At 42.0% G+C, this 24,912-nt stretch overlaps 1 protein-coding gene across 1 annotated transcript in view; it reads right to left on the bottom strand.

Moving 5' to 3' along the window:
• The window catches only part of LOC132909297 (protein sister of odd and bowel), a 130,907-nt gene extending 106,381 nt beyond the window's left edge, over window positions 1-24,526 (bottom strand). Inside the window, exon 1 of the mRNA XM_060964056.1 lies at window positions 23,102-24,526. The gene's annotated coding sequence lies outside the window, so the exon portion shown is untranslated. The remainder of the gene's footprint in view (window positions 1-23,101) is intronic.
• Between the last annotated feature and the right edge of the window lie 386 nt (window positions 24,527-24,912).

The raw sequence follows: 24,912 nt of genomic DNA, 5'->3' as shown, positions 1-24,912 counted from the left end.
GAATCTTCAAGCGTGGGATCGCCGCGTACAAGCATCGTGCGTCGAAGCGTTCGACGTGGTGGCTCTAACCAGGAAATATCTGGGACACGGTAACGATGTTCGAGGCCTCTCTGGCCCCGTAATTTCCACGCCACGACGAAAAAGAATTTTGTTCCAATTAGAGAACCGCTTTTCGCCGGCGAAATAAAACGAATAAAAAGAGAGAGAGAGAGAGAGAGAGATAAAACAAAGAAGGAACGAGCATCATGGAGCAGCATTTTAGCTGACGTGATGGTGAGTGGTGACGGATGGGTAGGCTTTAGCTTTAGGCCAGGGAATTTTAACGTTCGCCTTTTATTCGGGACATGGTTAATGAAAGTTGTGACTGAATGAGAAATTAGACTTATTTAGAATTAGATTTCGTAATTTCGTGAGACGAAATTTAGTCCTCCGGTCGTTTTGATAAATCGAGCTTTGAATTTGTTGACGCTCGTTGTAATTAGTAATTTAATCTTATTAATCCTGTCGTTACAATGTAATTTAATAAATTACGAAAGTGTATAAACGATTTCTAACACGTCGTATTGTTATAAACATTATTATCGGTGATTTATATCGAATTAACAACGATAAATTCTTATTAAATAGCGCTATATTTCCAAGAATGATAATGTTGTTGGTAATTTGTATTTCTAGAAATAATAATGTCGGTTGTTAATCCATATGCATGTTTAATCATTGAATAATCAGAGTAACGAAATTTATTCTTCATGGGTGTGGTAATAGAGCTCGTAGACAGACTGACGTGTACATACATATGCAAGTTGCAGAAACACGGATAATGACTGAAGAATGTAAACGGGATAATTGGTAAACATTAAGCGTACTTACATGATAAATCAATTTATGATCATTTATAACGTCTTAATTCTATTGAAATGTAAAAAAGCTATCTTTTTCTGCAACTATTTCCACACGCTCATACGTGAAATTTATGGCGGCAACAAATTAATTATTGCGACACAACCACCTATTCCTTCTTTGCTTCTGATCTCATTTACGGTAGGATAAAAAAAATATGTTCATCAACGAGGCAGTTTAAATTCGGTGAATCATCCAGTGCGTCGTTCTAACGATAATTTCATATTTCGCGGCTAGATTTTAAACCTGACCAAATTAAACGTCGTCCAATTAACATAACTTCTAATGGAAACTATACCGCATGATTTGAATAATATAACAGGAAAGATATTATTATTATTACAGTTTTTTACAAACGCCCAACAGGTTATTGCGACAGACATATGTTGCAATGAATTATCCGTATACAAGGTATTTTCATTTAGAAGAAACTTTATTAATTATACATACACGTGACTTAATAAGTTATACGAATAATAAAAGTTCCTATGGAAAAATGTCTTGTTACAAAGTTGCAGCGATTAATCGTATCTTTTATCGAGTCTGTAATCTGCGTGACAGTCGATCCAAGTTTTAAAGAAATCGCCAAACGAGCGAAAAATATTCTGTTTAAAGAGATTGAGTAATTAGACGATTTCTATGATATTGTGACGATTGTAAAATTTCCTTGTAAAGTCTCGTTTCATTTCTTACCGAACATGTTACAGTTATACGAGGAAATCTATTAATACTGGCAGTTTATGACTGCTGACTTGTACTTCGCTAATAATATTACTTTAATTGTACACACAAGAGGATACGCATAAATCGAAATTCTAATAATTTCAACCAAGTCACGAATAATCCACTATAATGGTAGATACGGTTGTTAAAGAGATTGTAAAATTTGCCCGATAATTTCAGCCAAGTTACGAATAACCCATTACTGGTTAGTTAATGTGCCTGTAATCCGTCGACTAAAAGGAGGAATTCCAGTTATGAGGAGTTGAACGAGGAACGTGTAAGGCGGTCGGAAGCCACGTTGATCGACTCCGTAAATTGAAATACGGTAGAGAAGTGATTCTATTATTTTCAAAATTATTCCTCAAAATTTCCCTCGAAATTCGCTTATTAATTATTTACATAATCTTTCCGTAATAAACGAAATTCACGGGTATAGCCAGCATTCCTTGGCTGTTCCACACGTCGAATATCAATTACGTATCTACCGGAAATTAACGAAAGTCGAGAACTTGGTACGCGATTCGATCGGCCAGTTTCGCTTCCGACAGACTCAGATTGGTCGCGGTTAACGCATCGATCGCGAACAAGGTTCGCAATCAGCTACACCGAAGAAAGGCAAAGAAAGAAATCGAAGCAACAAATTTCCCTAATTTGCCCGATATAGACATAAAACTGGTCGATAAACTGAGCGATATAATTAGGAAACTAGTGGAAGAACGCGGCTGATCGACGCAAGTTCCGATCCAGTTGGCAAAGGTCTGTGACAGAAATGAAATTCAGAGAAGTTAATTCAGAAGCTAGTAAACCGGATATACCGGTAACGCTTGTGTTAGCGTATTAGGGTTATTCCCGAACCCGAATAAACCGTGACGATAGTAAGTTCCACTAGCAATTTTGCCGGAGGCCGCCTTACGCTCGCGAACTCGACTGGCGATACTCGTTACATAAGGCGGGCAAAATACCGCGCGTAACGCCTTTTCCATTCGGAAGACCGATTAATTTTCCACTTAATTGCCACGCGTCGCTAGTCTTGACAGGAACGAACAGATCCGTTGCTATCGGTCGAGGCGCGATTTCCTCATCACCGCAGGATATGTCGATAGCCTCGCACGGATGACAGAACGAATAAAATTTGGGATTTTAAGACAACGAAGAGCAAGTTGCCAAGTTGAGAGAAATAATAGACTTTGAATGAAACGTTCAATTTCTAAAAGTATAGCGTTGTATAATGGTAAGACGGAATAACCATGAAATGGTAAAGTTATTAAGCGGTGAGTTCGTGAAGTAAAATTGGAAATTCCTAATATTCTTCATTTCATAACACTTTTTTTTAATTGCCGCTATCCTGACTGTGCAACGTTTCGATTTAACGCGTAAACGTATATAACCTACGCATTGCTAATAAACGATTTCCTCATCGTAATACGTTGCTCCACTATAGACGACGACCAATAAAATTTTGAATTTTGCAATCGTGAAATTCTAAATTTGTGATCTTGGAAAATTGCAAACTTTCAACAGCCTCGATTTCTTCAAAAATATCGCCATATGGAAATACAAAGACGCACACAATCGTAAAATTGCGTAATTACGTTTCGTAATTTTATACGATTTCGCATAATACTTTTGAACGTGTGAATTAGAGGGGTGGCGTGTACTTTTCCAAAAATTTGATTTAATTTTTTCTTTCATCCAGTTAGTCTTTGTCCCAGTTTTATCGCGCTAAATCGCTGGATATAAATGGGCATCTCGACGCAAAGAGAAGTCAAAGCAAATTTTCTCAGATTTCTCGATATGAGATTTTATTACACTGTATTTCAACCGTAACACCTTCCGAAATCTCTTACATCAGCGTTTCTCGCCACTTACAACTTGTCTCGAGCTTTTCTCCAGAGAAGTCCGTAAATTACCAAAGGGTTACCCGAGACTCTTTCTTCCAGCTCGGTATCGTCTAGCGATGATTATCGCGGTCAGACTTTGTTGAGCCTTTAAACAGGTTTAGGAAGGTGGTTTTCAACTTGGCGCAGGTGGCAACCGAATTTTTGGAAGTCCGTGTCGAAGGAATTCTTGTCGCTTAGGATTTCCACGTTAAGAGGATATGCAATTCTGAAGATCAAAGAAAAAATAAAAAGAAGAAAGAAAAAGTGAATCTACCATCTTCCTTCGCCTACAAATATTTGGTAAAAGATAGGAAATCTCAAAAAAGCTACGTCTCAATTCTGGATCTCTTTTCATCGCATAAAATTACAAAATGCCACGGTAGTACGACGCTGTCTGGCTCCATCTGGCTCCATATCCAGCGAAATCTTGCCTGCTTGCACCCAGCGGCAAATATGAGTGGAATGTAAAAAGTAGAACAATTTTGTGCGAGCTTAAACAGAAATAGACTGCCTACAATGTGGCGTATAATTTTCCTTTTATCTCAATCCGTTACATTTGTACAAACGTTCCAAGTTGACTTTTTTCAGCGACAAGTAAAGTTTTGCCTTTAACGAGCCACCGTCTCCTTCTTCTCCACAATTTTTGAAAAAATCCTACGCTACGCTGGAGATAATCTATCTTCGTTCAAGCTCGCGGAAAAATTGCGTACTTCTCTACATTCCAGTCACATTTGCCTCTGGATGCAAGCAAACGAGTTATAGCTTCAAGTGGAGTCAGATAACGTCGAACCATTCCACCATTTTGGAAGGTTGCGTAGTAAAAAGAATTAAGAAGTAAAAAGCAAAGCAAAGACGTTGCTCGTAGTTTCCTATAAAAATCTTGATCCTTCGCCGAATACTTCGAGGTGAAAAAAAAAAAAAGAAAAAATGGTAAATTTACCCTGTTTTTTTTTTTTTTTTTTAGGCTTCCAAGGTAGCACACATCCTTAAGCTTCGGTCAGTTGCTTACTTCGATGCAAGTTTGTTTTTTTCTCGAGCCTACGCGTTTAAGATTAAAATACCAAACTGACACATTAAACGATCGATTAAGCTAAAGTTTCCTGCCTGTTGATGTTGTTTGTTTAAGCCTAGCGTCGGGTAAATTTCCACTGATATTTCAGAGTCGTAATATTGCGCGACGTGGTCGTTCCAACGTCGTCCCTGTGAAACCACGAATCGAACAAAAAGCAGAATCCTCCAAATGTTCGTTCAGTGTAAAATTCCAACGTCGTTCGGCGTACAGAAAAAGTTAAGAGAAAATGAAAAACAAAAGCAAGGGAAAAGAGGTTCGAGTCGTCGAGGTTCCCTCTTCGAAACTATTAAGATAAGAGAGAGAGAGGTTGGAGTAGCAAGAAGCGATTAATTTATAAGGCCTTCGGATTAGTTTATAAAAAGCTCGGTTCTGCCCTCGTGGATGAATATGTATCACTAAAAATAAGTCGCTACTGGAGCATGCACACCGATCGACGCCGACGAGTCCACGTTTTTTTCCGTAATACACCGCGCTTACCGTTAGTTAACATTCCGCTAGAAAATGGTGACTCACGTAGCCTAACGTATTTTCAGAAGGCGACTAGAAATTGATGGGAACCGTTGACCAATCGAGTTCGACTCCTATTCGTTTATTGTGTAGACGATGTTGCCTTTTTGCGGGTAGTGGCTCGCGAAGGTATTTAAACACTTCTGAAAACCTTGTAATAATACAGGTAAGTCGTAAACCTGTTGCTCCAAATGAAATCGAACACATTAGTCTACCCAATCCGGTAGCAAAATCAAGTTTAAAACCGGTCAACGTTTCCAAGATTATTGTCTAGACAAGCGTCGCGAAATGTCGAATCGACTTCCACTTATCGATCCGCTATTTCCTGGATATTATTTTCTTTTTCTCTTTTCCTTTTCTCTACCTTTACCTTTATAATTGGCACAAGCAGAGAGAAATTTCACAGTTGCGTTTCGCGAGATCCTTTACAGCGATCGCTTGGCCCGAGCTTCTTCTGAACAACGTCCTCTGGACACGATACGAATGAGAAAGAAATAGGAAGAGAAGATAGACAACAGAAAAAAAAAAAAAAAGATACGTGAAAGTCGAAACGAGAAGACAATTTTAATTACGGAACAGGTGACGCCTGTATACCCAGTTTTACACGAATAACATTGAAATACGTGGATGCGATATTACCGGCTATTTCTGGCATACATTTAAGCAAAACCTGTATCCAAACGTACTAAGCGTACGTTCGAAATGCAGACTGTTGTTAAAAATAGCGCATTAATAATTTATGAAGCTCGGCGAGCGGACCCCGCCATCCGAGTCGCTTTCAAAAGAATTTTGTCGCTTGAGAAACTTTCGCGTTGATCACTTACGAAATTATTACATTGCTATTTCTGATCTATGGTACGGACGTTCCATGGCCAGTTTCAAAGTTATCGCAGCTTGAAACTTACTATATTTCGTAATTCTGGTGTATCGGAAATTCTCACGTCATTCTACAAAGTATTTTGAATATACTTACGTACGCGCGTATTAAATTATCGATATACGAAAGCAAAATACGCGTTGTCGCAGCATCTCAAGGTTTCGTTCGAACGTTATTTCCAACATCGATGTGTCGAATATACCAAGGCAACGAACGACGCTAATTTATTGAACGGCCTGATACAATTCAAAGTCCGTCTAAATCGAAAAATCTCCATGAAAAATACACAGCGATTAATATTCGACGCGTGTTTACCGCAAAGACCAAGACAAAGACCTTCAGCGTTCGTCGAATTTCGCCTGTACCACTTCCACAGCCGAGTTTGCTCTACCTGCCGATTCGTCTAATAACTTTCCACCGGAAAGCTGTGCCGTGCGTGCGTGTGTGTAGGTAACAAGACAGGTTCTACCACCCTGGCCTGGCATACTCTGACATTTGCCAGGTTGATAGCCGGCGAGTGGTTCACCTATAAGAGAGCCGTGGTCGCCGCGTTACATTTACAACGTGGCCTGCGTGTTGTCGAAGGGATACACGCGTGCTTGCGTGCACCGGTGTCATAACCGTAGGTAGAGTACGTGCACCAAGCCGAACTGTTCTCCCAGAGTTCACCGTCGAGCTTCTTTGAATTTTACAGGCCCGTTGCGCGTAGAAGGGTCCTGTAAGCTTCGACTTTTTATTCTCGTACATCGACGGTTTAGTTTGGTTAAACTGTCACTCGATAATAATAATAATAATAATAGTAATAACGATGATAATCGACGTTTCGCCAAGTCGCAGAATCCGGCCAATAAAATATGTAAATGGTCACCGTCTTGCTAAAAGCTGAAATTGGTAAAAAAAAGAATACTATTAAAAGATAGTGGATTCGCGTGTAACTACGCCTATAATTGCGATCCAATGACGACAAACACGAGAATCGATCCTGGTTTTTATAGATCGGCCCGTTTAATTATTTTGCTAATCAGATAGGCAAAAAGATACTCCTCGTTATGGTAAATGAGACAGTTTCCTATTTGACATAAAAATAGAATTAAAGATGCTTTGAATGGATAAATCGTGTCTACCTGTGTACTTCCATCTAAATTATATTATCTCGTCTGCATCGGATAACGTATTAACTTTACAGGTCGAGATAACCAAGCCGGTACACACCGTAGTATGTGTGCTGAAATTTGCATAGCAGAGAGAAATATTATTCTTAATGAATCGTAACGATGCATACCGAGCGATTTAACAGCGTACAGTGAATAATTTAAGTGAATATAACGAGTACCGTTCTTAATTTCTTTAAACGTATCAAACGGTACGTAAATGTCATCAAGACGCGCCAACGCACGAATCGAACAACGTGTCGTCGTCATTCCTTAAAATCCTACGTACGTAGAAACTCGATGAATAAATTTCGATCGACTCGACCGAATGACAGATCGGTCTAATTTCTGCTCGCTCGACGAGCGAACTCTCAGCGATGCTTCTCTCGTAGCTGGTACAGTCAAATTGAATCTTGGCCCCCGTAGCAAACGGCGCGTGCAAATGGCCGTATTGTTGGGCCCCCCTGGGCGCATTGTTTTGCCCTCGTACAAATTGGAAGCTTTTCGCAGATTAAATCGGACAATGCGAACGAAACGAAGCGTAATAAGTACGCTTCGGTAGGCTGTGTCTCGCCGCGGGGTGCAACCATCCCGATAATCCTTCCATCGCTCATCGATATCATCGACTTCGTCAACTCGACGTGCACTGCGGTTCGTGAACACAGTTTAAGATTAAACTGCATCCATAAATTTAATAAAACGCCCATCGTATCCGCCTATATATATATATAGTTCGTAGTAAATATTTGCCAATATCTACAACAATTTAGCAGCGGGCAGGAAAGAACTGCGTACTTACTGACAGGTGGTAGCGTGTAATAGCAAGGTAATAGAGTGCAATCTCGAGCGACCACCTTCGAATCGTCGTGGCACGGCTGAGCGTCGTGTTTCGATGGAATTTATCGCGACGATAAAACGATTAGGGTCATTAGCGAAGACGTCTTTACCGAGCCGAGGATGAAATTCGAGTTTCGATCTCGTGAAACGTGCAACGTTGTCGAAGATACTCGCGAAAAGGAAAAAGAAAAGAAAAACTACATGAACATGTATACGGACGTATGAGTCGTTCGTCTCATTGGCGACTCTTGTTCGCAGCTTTCTTCTTCTTCGCTCCTTTTTAATGGACTCTTGACGGATGCACGGGGAAGAACATCGAGGATGATTTGGAGAATTACCGCAGCTTCGTGCGTACGGTATACTCGTATTACTTGTACTCGTTGCGCGCCTGCCTTCGCATGGTTCATCCTAACGTTCTACCGCGGACTTTTTCTTTTTAGAAGCGACAAGTGTAATTGCTAATAATTGTGGTGTCCATGTTTGATAGGCTAAATAGGAACTAACAACAAGGGTGTGAATAGATCAATTAGCAGCGCGGTAACGTAACGAGGAAGTAAAATAATACGAGAAATATATCGTAATTGTCTCGCGTACTTCTTTTCGTTTCCATTTCCACAGAATCGGAACACGAACCAATTTTTCATTCTAAGCATATAAAAAGAAACAATTGGAAAATAAAGGTATTTTAAAGAAAATATGACTAATGGAATGACTAATCCAATTGTCGAATCAGCATTCACTCGCGTCTGATTCAAACGAGATTTGCTGCAACTACGGTCGATAAAATTTTCCGAGCGCCTACAGGCGCCTACAGTATCGCAAGCGCGAATTTACTAAGCGCCGTTAGGCGCCAACGACGGTAGTCGAAGCGTTAAAATCCGATAAACGGGCCCCAAGATTATTGCAGATAATTCTACAAATCGGATTCCAAAAATACCACCGCCGTCAATTTCGCGAGAAACAAACAAGCTCGCCCAGAAAGATTCTACGATTCTCGTTTCTCCCTTTCTTTACGAGGGATCGTGTTAAAAAAGAAAAGAAGGAAACAACGCGAAACGATAGAGCGAAGTAGCTGAGAGCAAATAAACTGGCGATTTATAAAACTCCGTTAGAGTGTCAGAAACTGGCCATGGCGACGATTCTAACTTATTTCGCAAAGAACGAGAAATTCACGTTTTATCCGAACCAAAGGTGTCTCTGCTAACCGAAACGCGAAACGGACAAATTCAAATTCCAAAAATGGCGTTTACGTCGTATTGCCGAGACTTTTATTGCGGCTGGCTCGGGGTTGGGGTCGGTTTTCGTTTCAGCCTGCCCGTGGAATTCGGATGAACTTGTTATTTTGCTTTCGTTTCCCAGGAAACCGTGCGAGGAATTTTTATTCCATAGTTTCCGACCGTGGCTCGACCAAAAACAGGCAGACATTGTCCTCACTCGATCGTTCGTCTTCTTTTTCTTCTTTCTCGCGGGCGAGACTCTTCGTCCGCTTGTTTCACTTTTTTATTCGGTTCGATAAACGTGACGGAGACACTGTTTGACGCGGACATCCACATTCAATTTCTTCTCGGATGTTCAAGTACGAAGGATACAAAGATCTAACGCAAGCTAATAAGACATGCGACGTTGGGTTGAAATTTTACCGCTCGACAATGTTTTGCGACAATGTGAATCGGCGATGATTCGTTCCATGACCAAGTTTATATCGCGCGACGGATAAATAAAATTTGGCTTTGTTTCCAACAGACACGAAACTTAACTCACGCGTCTGGTATTTAACAACAATATCGATTTCGTTGTAAAACTTATCACGATGGAACGCGATGACGTTAAAAAGCACGAAAAATTTGAGAAGCTAAAACGGGACAAAATATGTTTACACTTTAAAAATCTCGAAAACGAATATAAACAATTCTCTTTTTTGCTACGTGAGCTACAAATATTGGAAACTGTCGAGCGGCGGTGTACTCCTTTTTCGATAGAAAAAAATTCCGCGAGTCGAGGTTGTCGATAATACTCAAAAGTATCCGTCGATCGCCTCAAGCTGAAAATAATAATTCATATCCTTATCGATTTTCATCTCTCGAAACCGAGACGTCTGTGGCGAGTTAAAGCGTTTAATCGCCTGGATAAATGACTAGGCATTACTTTCTCCTGTTTAAGTTTACGACGTTCCGACCGTTGCAAATCTTCTACGAGCAGAGAAAAGGGGGAAAAGAAAAAAGAGAAAAGAAACGAGAAAAGTTGCGATTGTAAAAAATAGCGATAAACTGAACGACCATGTTTGAACGACGAATCCACGGAGTCGTTGTACGTTCGAATTAGTCGCGTCTGCGTAATCCTGTTATTTAGGCACACGTGATTAATTATGTATGCGCGAGGATGTGCGTGCACGAACGACCGACTGGATGCCTCTGAATCGTATTGTTCTGAAAATCGCATCGAGATGCTCCAGAATGCGGATTGTTGTCGTTTCCATGGATTTTCCAACAAAATTGAGCGACTTTCCGTTAAAAAAAATTGTAATCGTGTATATACGCAGTAGTAGTCGTGTAACGTTCGACGACGATACGAAGAATACAATTGGAATGAAAATTTCTGATCGAAAAAGTAACGAGAAGAGAGAAAAGTTGAGAGAATAAAAATTGTTCGTAAACTATAGGAGATAGTCGAACGGAATAGGAATTTTAATTCGAGACTAGGAATTGGGAATTTGAAACAAAACGTAGTCCCAACAAAACCTACAGACACACACCCCAATTGCCAAGGATTAAATTACCATCGCTTAATTGCTCGTTCACCACCTGGCGCGCGAGTCTTCCAGGCATCCTGCTTTGGGAAATTAATCGACCAACCGGACCACCTGCGTACAACATCATCGATACGTAGCCCTCTCGACGATTTTATTAACCTGATCCATATCAAACGATATATCGACGAAGTCTAAATTTGGTGGATGACAATACCGTTCGTCGTAATATAAAATGTTACCCTCGCGAGGGTCAGTTTTTTACAAACGCATTGAAAAAGGGCAAATTCCATGTATTAACGCGTACACTGAACAGGTATGCAACGAGGTATATAACTAGATAAACTGTATAATAAAATATATAAAGGTATAATAATAATATATAGGTATATATAAGGAAGATAAGATCATAAGGAAAAAGAAACGATTAATTAAAATACGTAAAATCATCAATCACAAAATGGAATAAAATTCTCCCGAAATTTAAGTTCGCCAAGCTAATGAATTCTAGAAGAATTCCAAGAAGACGAACTAAGAGTTACCTGGAGGACGAAGCGAAGCATCTAGAAAGGACTAACGTTATTTCGTACTTTTTAAAGTAATAAGGCCGTGTAAACACAATTTTTATCTTCTCAGCTATAAATATAAGTCGGTATACGTATGGTGATAAATGATAAAGGATTATAAAAAGATTATTTATTATATACTTTTAGAACTACTTGCGACAGACTGTGGGACATCGTTCACGCTACCTGTATTTTTCGCTGAATGACGCTTTTCCCTCTCAGTTCTCAAGTATTTAACTCTTACAAGACACTCTACAATTTCCGTGAAAACTAATTTAACATCTACGTAACTTCTGCTGATAACGACCAAGTTTATCCATTGAACCATTTGTCTCCCGATTCCTGTACTCTAGCTCTAACAGATGCTACATTTGCTAATTTTATGATTACTGAAGACTATAAAGACGCGATAAATTTTTGATAATCCTCGTCTTAACGTACTCGTTTATATTCCAATATCGATACTTTACGCGATATCTATGTGTATTCAAAAGCGAAACGAATGATTCGATATTTCGAGAAAAGCGAATTAGCCACTTTTCAATCAGCGATCTCTCGCTAGACCGTTTGTCGATTCCTTTCTCTTTTACCCTGTTTCGAGCGTTAACGTTGCAAGTGGCGAGTCGACGTTAGGGTAAGTGGCGTTGACGAACGGAACGCGAGGAATTCGCCAATGGTTTTTCCGTTGTGCCAAGAACTCGCTGTATTCTGCAGACAGAAATTTAAATAACGTACAGTAATATCCGTAACACGGCAGTGCAACTCGTTACCGCGGAGCTAGTCGATTTGGAATTTCGTTATCTGCGAGCCGAGTCTATAAATACGTTTATACTTATCTATGCGCGTTAGTTGCCGGCGGATAGACGAGGCTGCGGTTGTCTGTTAATTTTAATTGCTCGTACGCGATCTAAACATCGTTATGTATTAAGCAGAACCGTGATTACCAAACGGTTTCACTGTATACAGTACGTAGCTACGTAAACTTAAATTAAATACGAGTACGTTTATCGAGAAGGAAGTTCTGTCTTTGTTAAAAAAGAAAGGAGGAAGAAACACGAGATGAGAAAATCGACATTTGCTTCCGTACGATCTCGTTCCTCGGTTTACGCGGAGTATCCGCTTCGCGTGGATTCGTTTGACGCGAATGAAAATCGCGTAAATAAAGTTTGTCGACATAAAAGAAAAACTGTGTACGCGTACGATGACCAGCGCGACGTAACGTACTTTTATTCGTATCTCATACGGCAGTGTAAACATCTCCTAAACTAAATAGCTAGCGGTAATAAACGTATACAGTAACTTGTTTAGTTTTAAATTTGCTAAATTATTTGCTTTTAAAACTTTTAGGAAAACGTATTTTCCGACCGCGTGAATCAAGATCGCGCATAAAACCTACGTGAATTATGTCGTAATTTAAAAAAAGAAGTGTCGCGTAAATTCACGAACCAGCGTATAAAATATTCGACGATAGACGACGAGTATGTTCGAAAGATGCGTAGGATTCGCGACACTTGGCGCGTGGTAATTGCGACACGATGAAAAAGTTTAAAGAGTCGAGCGGCGATCTTCGATCGGAGGTTTGGTTTTCGAAGGAGCGTAACCTGCATCCGAGTCATAATTCAACAGCCACGATGATTCGTGACCAAGACGAAGTAGCAACGACACAAAGTTGCAGTCGAGTTACGCGTGACGAAATTTATGTTCCCGCGAAACAAACAAGTCGCCGTACGAAGCTCGTTTCTTCGCCTTTGCTTCGTAACGCTGCTATTCTTCGCCGTTCTCGACTCCGTGTGAATTATGGTCTTGCGGTTTTGCGAGGCTACTCTAATGTTTGGCCTAATGTAAAAATTCCCTAAAAAGAACCACCATTAAGTGCGATATCTGTACGCGCAAGTTTTAAAGAAAATCTCGCTTGAAATTGGAATTTGCAACGGTAGTTGCGCGAATGATCGCACAGTTAAGCAGCGTAATAGTAGCATCGGTATTTGGAACGTGAAATCGGTCAATTTAATATCTCGTCGTCTTTTTATAATCTCCAAGCTTTTTTAAACATACAACGTTGCGTTATTCCGGTAGATGGGACGAGATGTTGGAAATAACGCGGCAATCGTTAAGAATAACGACGACCGTTGATACTTTAACCTGTTACACCTTCTGCGGGAGATCAGTCTGCTAGTACTCTGTCAATGGCCAAACACGTCGGCTGCTTGCCTAAAAATCCCTTCGTTTAATGTCGCATTATTGTACATGTATTGAAGGCGAATTATGTCGTGTTAGCGATCCGTTGGTAAACGAAACGAACTAACTCGATCGCCAGTTATCTTCTAGTGGCGTATACGAGATGCGTTACGAGCGGACGAACGATCCAGTCAACAGATTTAGAAGCTACAGGTATTTTAACGTCCCGCGATATCGACGACAGCGTAATTGAATTTAGAAATCAGCGTTTTCCTCGCACGTAAAGTTGAGTAAACGATGTCGTCGTATTATTAATATCTGTTATTACGTGTATGCTTCGAATTGCAAATTATTATGATTCAAACGACAAGTCGCATTTACGGTGAAATACAGGCTTGTTTCCAAGAATCGTTCGATTCTTGAAATACGTTCGTTAATAGGAAAGAACGGGTCTTCTGGAGGGTAGAAAGTGTTGAAACTTGAATATAATTAGCTTCTTTGAATAAACTTGATAACTTCTAAGTAACTAACAGTTCGAATTAAACGCTCGTAAAGAATCTGTCGATCATCGATTAGCATTGAGAGAATGTCGCGCGATTTCGTGGCAGTAAAATTTTCGTCCGACCTGGAGCTACGTGCTCGCGTAGAATGACCATCTCTGTCGAGCATCAGAGGCCCCCGATACGATCGCAAAAACCGCGATCATTGGTGCAAAACAGGCTGACAGTGTCGGGACGAGAAAGAACTGTTCGCCGATCGACACGTTCGCCATCGCGAATGTTTTATAGTTAATTAATAGCACGGCGGTCGCGGCCGATGGAGACCAGGAATTTTTCAGCAATTATTCGTTTCGTCGGCAACCGTCACGCGCACGCAACGCCACCGCGTCGCGACGATCGGTCGCCATTATCAACACTGCCACCGATTGGCACAACCGATTCCAGTTTGTCCCCTTTCTCGGATTAGATCTAACGAAAGCGAAATAAATCAGCGGTTCCCCTCTCAACGAAGCAAAGAATATTGTACAATGTGGAATGTAAAATCGAACGATTAACAAGTATCCGTCGATAAGATTTAAATTACAGAATCGAACGAACGTTGTGAAAAGCGACAGAGTGGCGCGGAAATTCTTTCCCTCGATTATTCGCTGTTTCGCGGTTAAAATTAAAGTTTCGCGCGAGAAAATCCAACAGATGGGTCGATCGTTCGCCTAATCGTCGGCTCTTACGGGTTTTTGAAAGCGGGAGGAAAGCACGTTTGCGAGCGGACGCCGAGATCGTAATTCACTTTCACCGATCGTCGTGTGTCGAGCTTGTTTGCATCGAGCATGTAACGTTGTTTCTTCTTTACCTCGTGACGCCAAATTCCTTGACACGTTGCGTGGAGGATCGCGCCAGATCGCGTACCATGTTACGTGCTACTATTCAAATAATAATGCTATAATAATGGTATAATAATGGTAATAGCAGTTTGTTCGACGATATAATCGTACGTATGCGAAAGAGAATTCGAACGAAAAGTATAATGCTGTAGGTTAAGGTAACTAGCCTATTGTGCGTTGCATGATTCTACCAGTTTGAATATTCTCGTTTCTTTGAATATTTATATTTCCACGTGAAATTAATACGTTACCGTATTGTGCTTCACTTTGCCATACCTGTGTTTAGTACTCGTGTCCACTTTCTTGCCGATTTCTCGCTAATTAATTTCGACGATTTTTTTGGAAATTCTCCTTAAGGCATCTATAATTCTTGAAAGCAAGATTCCGCTCAAGTAATATCTAGAAATTAATTTATTAAAAAAAATTCATCCGTACTTCATTAGCACCTGATCGTTTATCGAGAGAGTAATAAAACTAGTTCCTCCGTGTTGAATATTTAAACCGTTGAACTGTTGCAAAATATCCTGTCATTGTAAAATGTTAATATAGCTTTCATTCGCGAACGAAATAAAAAAACGAACAAGAAGAAGAAGGAAGACGAAACAAACAATTTTCAAGAAAGCCAATGCCACAAGATTGCGTGCTTAAGAAAGCGGTATTTCACTTTTTTTTTCTTTTTCTTTTTCTTTCGCGCATCAATTCAAAATTTACGAGGTGCTAAGTGAGAAGCACTCGTTTAAATACTCGAGCTGCGAGACAAATGGTACACTCTCTAAAATCCAACTATTCCAGCGAATTTGAGAGATTAAACTCTACACTTTTCCCATTCGTTGTTACTTTTCTCCAATTTTTCTCTAGTCACGTTAATCAAAAGTTTAGTTACGCGTTAGAAAATACCGCCGTTTCTTTCCATTTCAGCTGACACACACGCGCGCACACACGCGTCCTATTATAATCTACCTTGATCAGGAATCTAAAATATCTCGATCTCGATATAATCGTCTTTACCTGATATTAATATATTTCTTTTTACGGCGTTTTAATTAAAAATATCGTTACGATGAAAGTATAAGAAACTTCAGCTGTTCGAAGCAGCGAGAGTTTTCTATGAGAATTAATTAGAAAATCTGAAAAAAAAAAAACGCCTTTTTCTTCGGCGCGCGTGTGATCACCAAGGTGTATTAAAATTGTTCCAATTAACATGTAAAGATCATTAACTATCAATACGGATACGCCTTTGGAGCAACTGGCTCCATTAATCGAATTGATCACTCGCGTAAAGAAGAACAAACTGGAAAGTAACCAGGTTAATTGTTTATTGCAACAATATCGGATATCTACTTTTTACCGATAATTATTATTACAAGCAAAGGATCATTAATCTCTAACCGATTATTCACGCGAACCGTGTTTAGAATCATTGCACGGATGAGGAGCAAATTTTGTAGGTTGAAACGTAAAATGTGTCAGGTTTTACCTACTTTGTCCATATTACAGACATTATTATGCTTCCGATATTTCATATATTCTTTCGTATTACGCGCATCCTGTACATCTTTCCGCACCTTCGAATTCCCCATAAACGCAAAAGAATCTGCAACCTAGTTGCGAGTTGGGCTTTGTGAAATCTCGCGTCATTAATTTTCTATTAATTTTTTCCCCCCGTTAAAAACTGCCCGGCGCATCAGCACAGCTCCATAAATATTATTCGCACAATTTGCTTAAATGCAGTCGCGCGTAAAAAGCTTTGCCACCGCTGCTACACACTATTCGTATTATAGAATAAATACGAGGCGCATCCTCGACCTAAGTTCTGATTGGCTATTAGAGAAAAGCAGAAATTTATCTCCATAACGTTTCGCGTTCGTCCAGCTCTACGCACCTTAAACTACTCTGCCGCGTAGTTTTTACTATTATTCGGACACTTTGTCATAACGGGACATCGATTTTTGTGTCTCCGCTTCGTAGAACGGTGCCATTCGAGCGCCGAAGGTGGCACCCAGCGTCAACGTAATTCCTCAAATACACAAACACAAAGTGTTGGATGAAAAGTGACCGTAAAATTTGTGGCGAACCAACGGGAAGAGTGGAAATTGTGTTACACCGTCCGGAATTTCGGAAGTTACGCTCACGCTGGCTACCGCTTTGTGGCCTGTCCAACGAGACGAGAGAATAGACATAAACGAAACGCGATCGCGACTCTCTCGTCTGGTTGGACAGACTATAGGCGACATGGTTCTACGAAGCGGGGATAGAAAAACTAGCGACCTCTTGTCTCGTGTCCAGTCTCGACAAAGTTGAAAACTACGTAGCGAGCCGGCACAAGGTGCGATAGAACGAAACCAACGTCGAAAGATTCGAAACTGAATTTCTGTCTTTCGTCGATAGTCGATGGCAACTAATTTTCCGGATATTGTTCGAATCGAAGGGTTAAAGAGAGATTCGCGGAACAAAGTGGAACGTTCGCATGGCAAGTCGGGACACGTTCTTCCCGAGTGGATCGGATTTCGATCCTTGTCGCGCTCCGGTTGGCCGTTTCGATCAACGCTCGTAGCTCAACGGGTGAAAGTGCTTAGCGACGCTGAATGCGAGCTTAATGCAAATCGAAGGGAGAATCTCGCTGACGTACCCTCATTTGCATAACGTATCGTCGCTTTTGAAGCGGGCCGGCGACTCGCGAGAAGGCCAGAGAAATCCGGACCGTAAAAGCAGCCGGTACTCCCAGTAAATAATTCGACCTGGCCGGCTAACGGGCATACTACGTTCTGTTCGTTGACGTGCCACATGCGATCGACGTATTTCCTCGACCTTTCGTTCGAGAAAACAACGAGGAAATTTTTTTACAGGAAGCAGACGCGCGTGTCTCGCGTGGAAATTTCTGTGGAACGCTGTTTGATCCAAGGCAGTGTAAAATATGTCTCATAGTCGAGCGTTCATACTCTTTGCTCAGAGTCTTTTTCAACGCATCTTATCTTTCCCTCTAAGTGCATCGGTCCATCGAATTTGTCGTCGCGTCTTTTCATTCCATCTGTCGTTACACGGTTTCCTTCAAATCGTCGCTACGTCATTTTCCACGCGACTCCCATTCGATATTGCGATGCAACGCGAAAATATCAACGGTCCGTGGACGAACGCGAAATCCTGTGAAGATAGAAGAAGGGAGGGAGTGCATGTTTGGCGGACGACTTCTTATATAAAGTGACTAAGGTCCTTTGTTTCTTGCATCTTTCCACTTTCCACTTTCGCAAGCATGCGTAGCTGCAAACGTTTGATATTACGATGGACTAACGGTTAGATCGTGGTCGCTTTACGATGTTAGGGTTAATGCGAAAATATTGGATGGACAGTTGGACAGGTATGTGTGTTAAGGAAATTATGTTCATTCCCGATCGTTTCTGACAGTTTTATCATTTGCTTTATTGCGAACCATCGTACAAGCAGCGTCCTGACCTGCTAATACTATTACTCGAAATCTAAGGTAATCATATTCAGTAAGTAGCATAATAGATAGCGCTTCGTTTAATGGTCAATACGTTCCTTCTACCTTTTTTTTTCTCTTTTTTTCTTTTTAGATTCTAAGACACGAAAGCATGACGATTAACTGTATAATTTTATTTTCAAATCTGACATACATACAGTTCTCACTCTCTTGCTATTTCTCCGTTATCCTGCTTATCTACTCTCTAATTTTCGAGTCTGTCGTTCTGGTTTTTGGCTGGTATTTCTACAAATGGGAAAAAATTCCCGAAGAATAATTAAAAAACGAGCAAGATAACTTTGTGCGTCCTAGTAGAATTCCAGGGATGTTTCTTTTACCTTAGATGGACTTTGTTCTAACGAAGATAAAAATCGTACAGCCAACCAGGTGAAGGATAATCGTTGCCGGGAATTTCAGTTTTCCACGTCGTAAAAACTTCGCGCGTCATAAAGATTAATGAAATTGCAATGAAATTATTATAAAATTCTTTCCTCTCGTCGGCTTCGTTCGACGTTCGCGACGATACTCGACGCGACGAAATACTTCGAAGGATGAAGAATTCCCCCTCCCTCGGAGCGTCTATCCATTTAGAAACGAGGAGCAGAGAAATCGAAAAAGAGAGATTCTAACGTTTTCTTGCGATGAGTCGAAGCATTTATCCGGTATTCGAGTGTCGCGGCGAGAAACGGACACGAAACGCCGGTAAAAAGCGTAAAAATCCAATCAGCCGCTCGTTACCGATATTTTTCTAACCGTAGAGCCGGGAATTCTCGTGAAACGAGGAGAAATGAAGTAACGTCGTTGCTCTGCTGAATCGTCGGTAAATCAATCACAGCAAGATCCACGATTTAACGTCGCGAGAATCGTGTCACACGGTCTCCTTCTAACCTTCCATTTTCCACCTGATATACATTCAGAACCAGGAATCTAAGGATTTTTAACGGTTGACTCGGTCGATCGTGAAACTTATCAAATACCCGACGATCGAACGGTAACACGGATAGACAGGTAACGGATAATTTTCTGTCTCGAGTAACGAATTTAATTTAAAAAAGAGGAGCCAGCGTGATCGAACGAACGGAGGGACGTAACGATTTCGTGTAATTTCGTTGCAACGAGTTTCTCTTAAATCGACTGTGTCTTTTTCTACGTACAAAGACAGATAAGAAACTATATTTCAGATATACATAGGCGTGTAACAGAGATGTAACGGAGGTGTATTGTGCAAAGCAACGTTTCACTATCGCGTCCAAGAGATTTTACCGTGGATGGAAACAATCGTTGCAACTATTACGTTATCATGGATCTGTTTCGGGTGAAAAGGGACGGGGGAAAAAAAGGCGATGACCAACTGCCTCGCGCGGCCCCCGAAGAACAAAGGTGTACGGTTGCGTTCGCTTAAGGAGGCGGGGATCTAATTTCACGCTGTCGTTGCATAATCCTGGATGCGAATATAACACCCGACGCGTATTTATCTTCCACGGTCGGATCCATCGATCTTATTCGAACGGCCGTATCGAGGGTAATTTCATTTCGGTTATCCCGGTGAATGAAAATGAACGGGAGAATGCGAATAAAGGAGGAACGAGCGTGTCCTATAATATACAAGCACGCAATTCTTTCTTTCTTTCCTTTTTACACAATTCGCTTGGAAGTTGTTTAAGAACGGAAACAAGATTTTGGGAGGTAACGTTGCATTTGCGGAACGCGAGTCAAAGATTCGTCGCCATGTTAAAATTATACGTACGCGTAGGTGTCGATACGTATTAACGATCAAAGGTTGCACAAAAAGATGAGTTACTATACCCGCAGAATTTGCTACAAACATACCGCTTACCCGCATGACGGATGCAAAAAGATGTTTCGAACGCGTTTCTATAAAATTGATATCGTTTCGTCAGCGAGCAGAACGCGCTCGATCAGTGCGTCGTGCATTTGCCGCACGATCGTTTCGAAACGATCCAATCACCAACGATCGAGCGAACCGTTCGAAAAGAATGATCGATATGTCTTTTCGACGCGTATAGGGACGGCTGCGTCATCCGACGGATTTCATTCTCGATGACGTTTCTCCAGACCGCGTCGCTGAAATTACTGTCACTCGAAAATCTCGAGGATCTAGAACCAGCTACGATGTACGCAGATTATCGTGTACATTTTATTTTATTCGTCGATTTCACGATTTACGCGTTGTGCATACTTGTTATTACGTTTCGTCGGTTTATTACTGTCGTTCAATCGTCGTACACGGTCGAATAAATTATCAATGTTTTTTGTTGATCGATTAATAGACGATTCTGAATGGTTGTTCGTAAATATTTGAATAGGTTTTTAATAATACATTTGTTCGTCTTCTGGACGTAAAGAAATAAACGGGTAGTAGGATATTTTTTAATGTTAGCGCACGTAGCGTTATATTTACACGTCGTTTGGAACATATTGTGTACGTTCACGCGCCATATTTCAAGTTACGAGCGCGTTAATTACCAACTCTGCCAAAACATGGCAGGTGCTCCATCGACTCGGAGTTTCAATCGTTGCCTGTCACGTGTATAGCGTGATAGGTGTACCTATTTGCTTATTTTTCTGCCTCTTTCGTTCCGTCTTCCTCGCGATGGTAAATTGGCCAAGTTTGGTTAACCTTTGCGAATAATCTTTGGATTATCCGCGACTCTTTGATAGCAAACAGGCAAAGAGAGCTCGTTAAAAATCCTCTGTTATTTACGATAATCATCTTCCGTTTAAATTAATTTTTACTACTCGTGATTTTCGATTGAGAACGTCGACTTTGTAAATGTGTTAGTAAAAAATTAAACAAACAATCGCGTAGAAAGTACGGTCGATTCGTTGATTTCTTCGACTCTTCGATCTTGGAACTCTGTAAACCGAGTTAAACCCTCGTCACCGAGTTCTCGCTTCACGGACGTAAATTCGTATTAATATAACGTGATAAAATATACCCGGACTGTTCGAGACAATGAATCTGAATATCAAACACGAAAAAATACGACGCGTCTACCGTCATAGTAACATCGATGAATATGTAATTAATCCAGGTAGATAAAGGAACGAATCCCGTATTTTGATCACGTACGCTACACGTAAAAATATCCAAGAAATCAACTTTGTTCGACTAACTTGAAATTTTCTTCTCATTTTACACGCCGTTTCTAAACATTAATTGCATTTTAATACGATATCTTACGCGCTAAACTTCACACAGGCATTCGTACAAAAATTCCGACGAAATATTAAACGTCCTTCGATATAAGAAGATTTTCTAACCGATAGGAATTTATTCCTGCTTCTACTGCTATTACACACGGAGAAACCTTGAAAAGATCTTATTTCCACTTCTATGATCATCACGCACTGAGAAACCTTGAACTTCTGTTCGTTAACATCCTGTAAAACATAAAACCTTCGACTAATCCGCACATCGTCCAACAACAAACTCGCTTCGGCATTATTTTCTGACTACCAATGCACGATGTAATTACGCCTACACCTTGAATCGAACGTCTCCTTAAACCTCCAAACCGATCTTTCGTGCGATACACCTATTTACTCGTCTTACGGTAGATTTCCTGCTTTGACGGTGGAAACTTGGCCGAAAATACGATCTCTAAACCAGAATATTAAATAGAACGAGATCGAAATAAGGCATTTTCTTAAATAAACTTTCTAACAGAATAAACGCCATCACACAGGACGAAACTGCACAGAACCATAATGCGTAAAATGTCCACAAATTGGTCACCGATGATACTTTTGTCGTATCTCGCGTCAGATTCTCCTATCGAAATTTTCTTCGAACGAGACACGATCCTCCTGGAAAAAAGCAGAAGCAAAGCTTCCTAAATCTCAAAGTCCATCTCTCGTCGATCTATCGGGCAACTTCCAGCAAGCTTCGTACACTTGGCAAACTTCTCGAATAGCTTGGAGAAGCAAACGTACTGCTCGTGAAACAAACTGCCGCAAACCGTGAACTCGATCTCTCGGCGATGTATAGCTTTCGTCGATCGACTCGCAGCGACCTGCATACACGTTTGTTCACAAATTCTCGTCAAATTAGAGATAGCTGAGAAACCGCGGCATTTTTCACAGAACGAAACCACAGAAAGACCATCGACGTCTATCTCGACGAACCAACCACCGCTTACTACGTCGTTGCTCTGCTAATTCACACCACACATTCTACGAATGCTTCGCCGCAAAGATATTGCTGCAAAGCGCGAAAGTTGCGGCAGGAAACGTCGGATCGACAGAATTTTCCCACTTGGAAATTGGCACTTTCCTATGTGCGCGCGCCGCTTTCGCGGATCGAACGCGAAACCCGTTCCTGCTTCCTGGACGAACCGTCGAAAACTTGTCCGCGCGAAAGACCTCGAAACGCTTCCACTGAAAATCGCGCGGCGTTAGCCGCTTTCGCAATACGGACGACTGGTTGCGCTCGCGCGTAACTCGTCGCACACTCGCACGCTCGTACTCTCGCGACGAGTAGATCGTTGCACCGCTCGTATCCACGCGGTCGAATATACACGCGCGTGATACACGTGTGCGTGTCTCTCCCCATACATGTCTCGGATCCAGAGTCGTAGAGCGTCTGCCCACACGAGTGTACGCCATGGTAGTGTGTGTGCGCGTGTTTGTGTATTTGCGCGTGTGTCGATCACACGATCAGACACACAGCCACGGATGCGAGACACGCTCGCGCGGACCTGCACGTACACAGAGGCGCGCGGAGAACAGGCAGCGCACGTACGAGTGTGTACTATACCGGAACGAAGCGGAGAGTGACTAACCTCTGCGAATAGAAGATGGACGTCCACGGGGATAGCTGGCAGGAATAATCCTCTGGTCGACAGCTGACTGAAGAATCGATGGAACGGTCAGAAAACGATCGTCGAGACCTGTCTCTTATGCCACGGCATGCTGCACGCTCGATATTCTTCGTCCAACAGGCTAATATTTCGCCAGATATAATTCATAGAGAATAACGATGGTAGTCGTACGGGCACAAAGTGTCACAGTGGAATCGACAACGAAACTTGGACGATAGCCATTCAGTTTGTCCTTGACGATAGATGGATCGAGCAACGAGACGCACGGTTCGTATGCGTGCTAGCCAAGCAGCGGTTAACGTCAGACACGACGATACACACGCCGGTATACGCCACTGGCAGAAGCCGAGTTAACCTCGTGAAAATTGCAAGACGAGAGAAGGTCCGGGTCGCACGGAAGAGATCCACCGGCAGAGGAACCCGGACACGCACCGTGTGCCAGGAGAACGGGACGTCCACGCGTTCGCGCGGCCGGATACACGCTACCAGATGTTGACGTCTCGCGAGGAGCCCGGACGCCGCCACGCTAGCGTTTACACGCGAAAAACACTCTCACTCGCGACCGAACACGGACACGTATGTTCCGCTAGCTTATCCACCGGATTAACACCTCGTTGGTACGATGGTTTCTTTCTTGCCGTGGTACTACGTATGCGCCGTTCTCTTCCTCACCCACTGGTCTCCAACTGTACACTCGAACGTTGTTCACGACATGTACGCGCCTGTGATGTTCGAACATACAGTTAGAATATATCGTGGAACATCGATCAACTCGAAAGAAACACGAAGGAATGCGACGACTTTTGTTCGCTCGGACGAAACAAGGGCACCAAGGACCAAAGTCCTCGATGATCACCGATGTTGGCCGTTGCTGGTGGCTCGCGTTACGCACGATTAACGATGCCGCGACGAGCACGATACCATCCTGGGACAACGTGCACCAGGAACGGAGGTCTGACTGCGATCCAACCCGATCCAACGTGGATCCAGCTGTTCGTGGACGCCGATGTTGTCCGGGACAGTGTCACGCGGCCGTAAACCGTATTGCTCGCCGGCGACCGTACGACTGTACGCGTGGTGGAGGTGGAGGAAGGAGGAGATAGAGGTAGCGGTAGGTAGTGGCGGAGGAAAAGGTGGGGAAGGAGGAGAACGCTTCTTCGTGTTCCTCTTCGAGACTACCTTGGTGCACCTTCGGCTGCTGATCTCCTCGAATTCTCTATCCGGAGCCGAGAGAGAATTTGTTTTTCTCCGAGAGAAGCCGGATGTTGCGAAGGAAGAGACAGGTCTGCCCCCGCGGCTTCGCTGCTCGAATTTTTTTCCCCCTTCCGGCCGGGGAAGCTACGCGGCGGCTGTCGACTGCCGCGGGAAACTCGTGAAAAACGACTTCCTGGGGAAATTACATAGATACGCTTCAACGAGAACAACTATATAGAAGCCTGATCCGCTGCCGTGAAAACAGGTCAATCTACGCTGGTCGGCGGAAGAAATCGAGCAACGCGACGTAAATCGACTGAACGATTCTCGAGAGTTTCACCGATAGAAACGTAGGAATCTCTATGATTTTTATATCCACTATATATACGTATATATATGTACATATATATATATATACAGTATATATACGTACATATATACATACATACATACATACATACATATATATACATATGCTTGGTTCGAAGTTGCTCGGAGACAGCGGAGAAACGCAGATATAGGAAAAAGAGTTACGACGAGTCGTCTGGACTCGAAGCTTCCGATGGGAAAGCAGGAAG

The sequence above is a fragment of the Bombus pascuorum genome, chromosome 7 (assembly GCF_905332965.1).
Source record: "Bombus pascuorum chromosome 7, iyBomPasc1.1, whole genome shotgun sequence".
Lineage (NCBI taxonomy): Eukaryota > Metazoa > Arthropoda > Insecta > Hymenoptera > Apidae > Bombus > Bombus pascuorum.
This window is presented reverse-complemented; position numbering and strand designations above follow the sequence as displayed.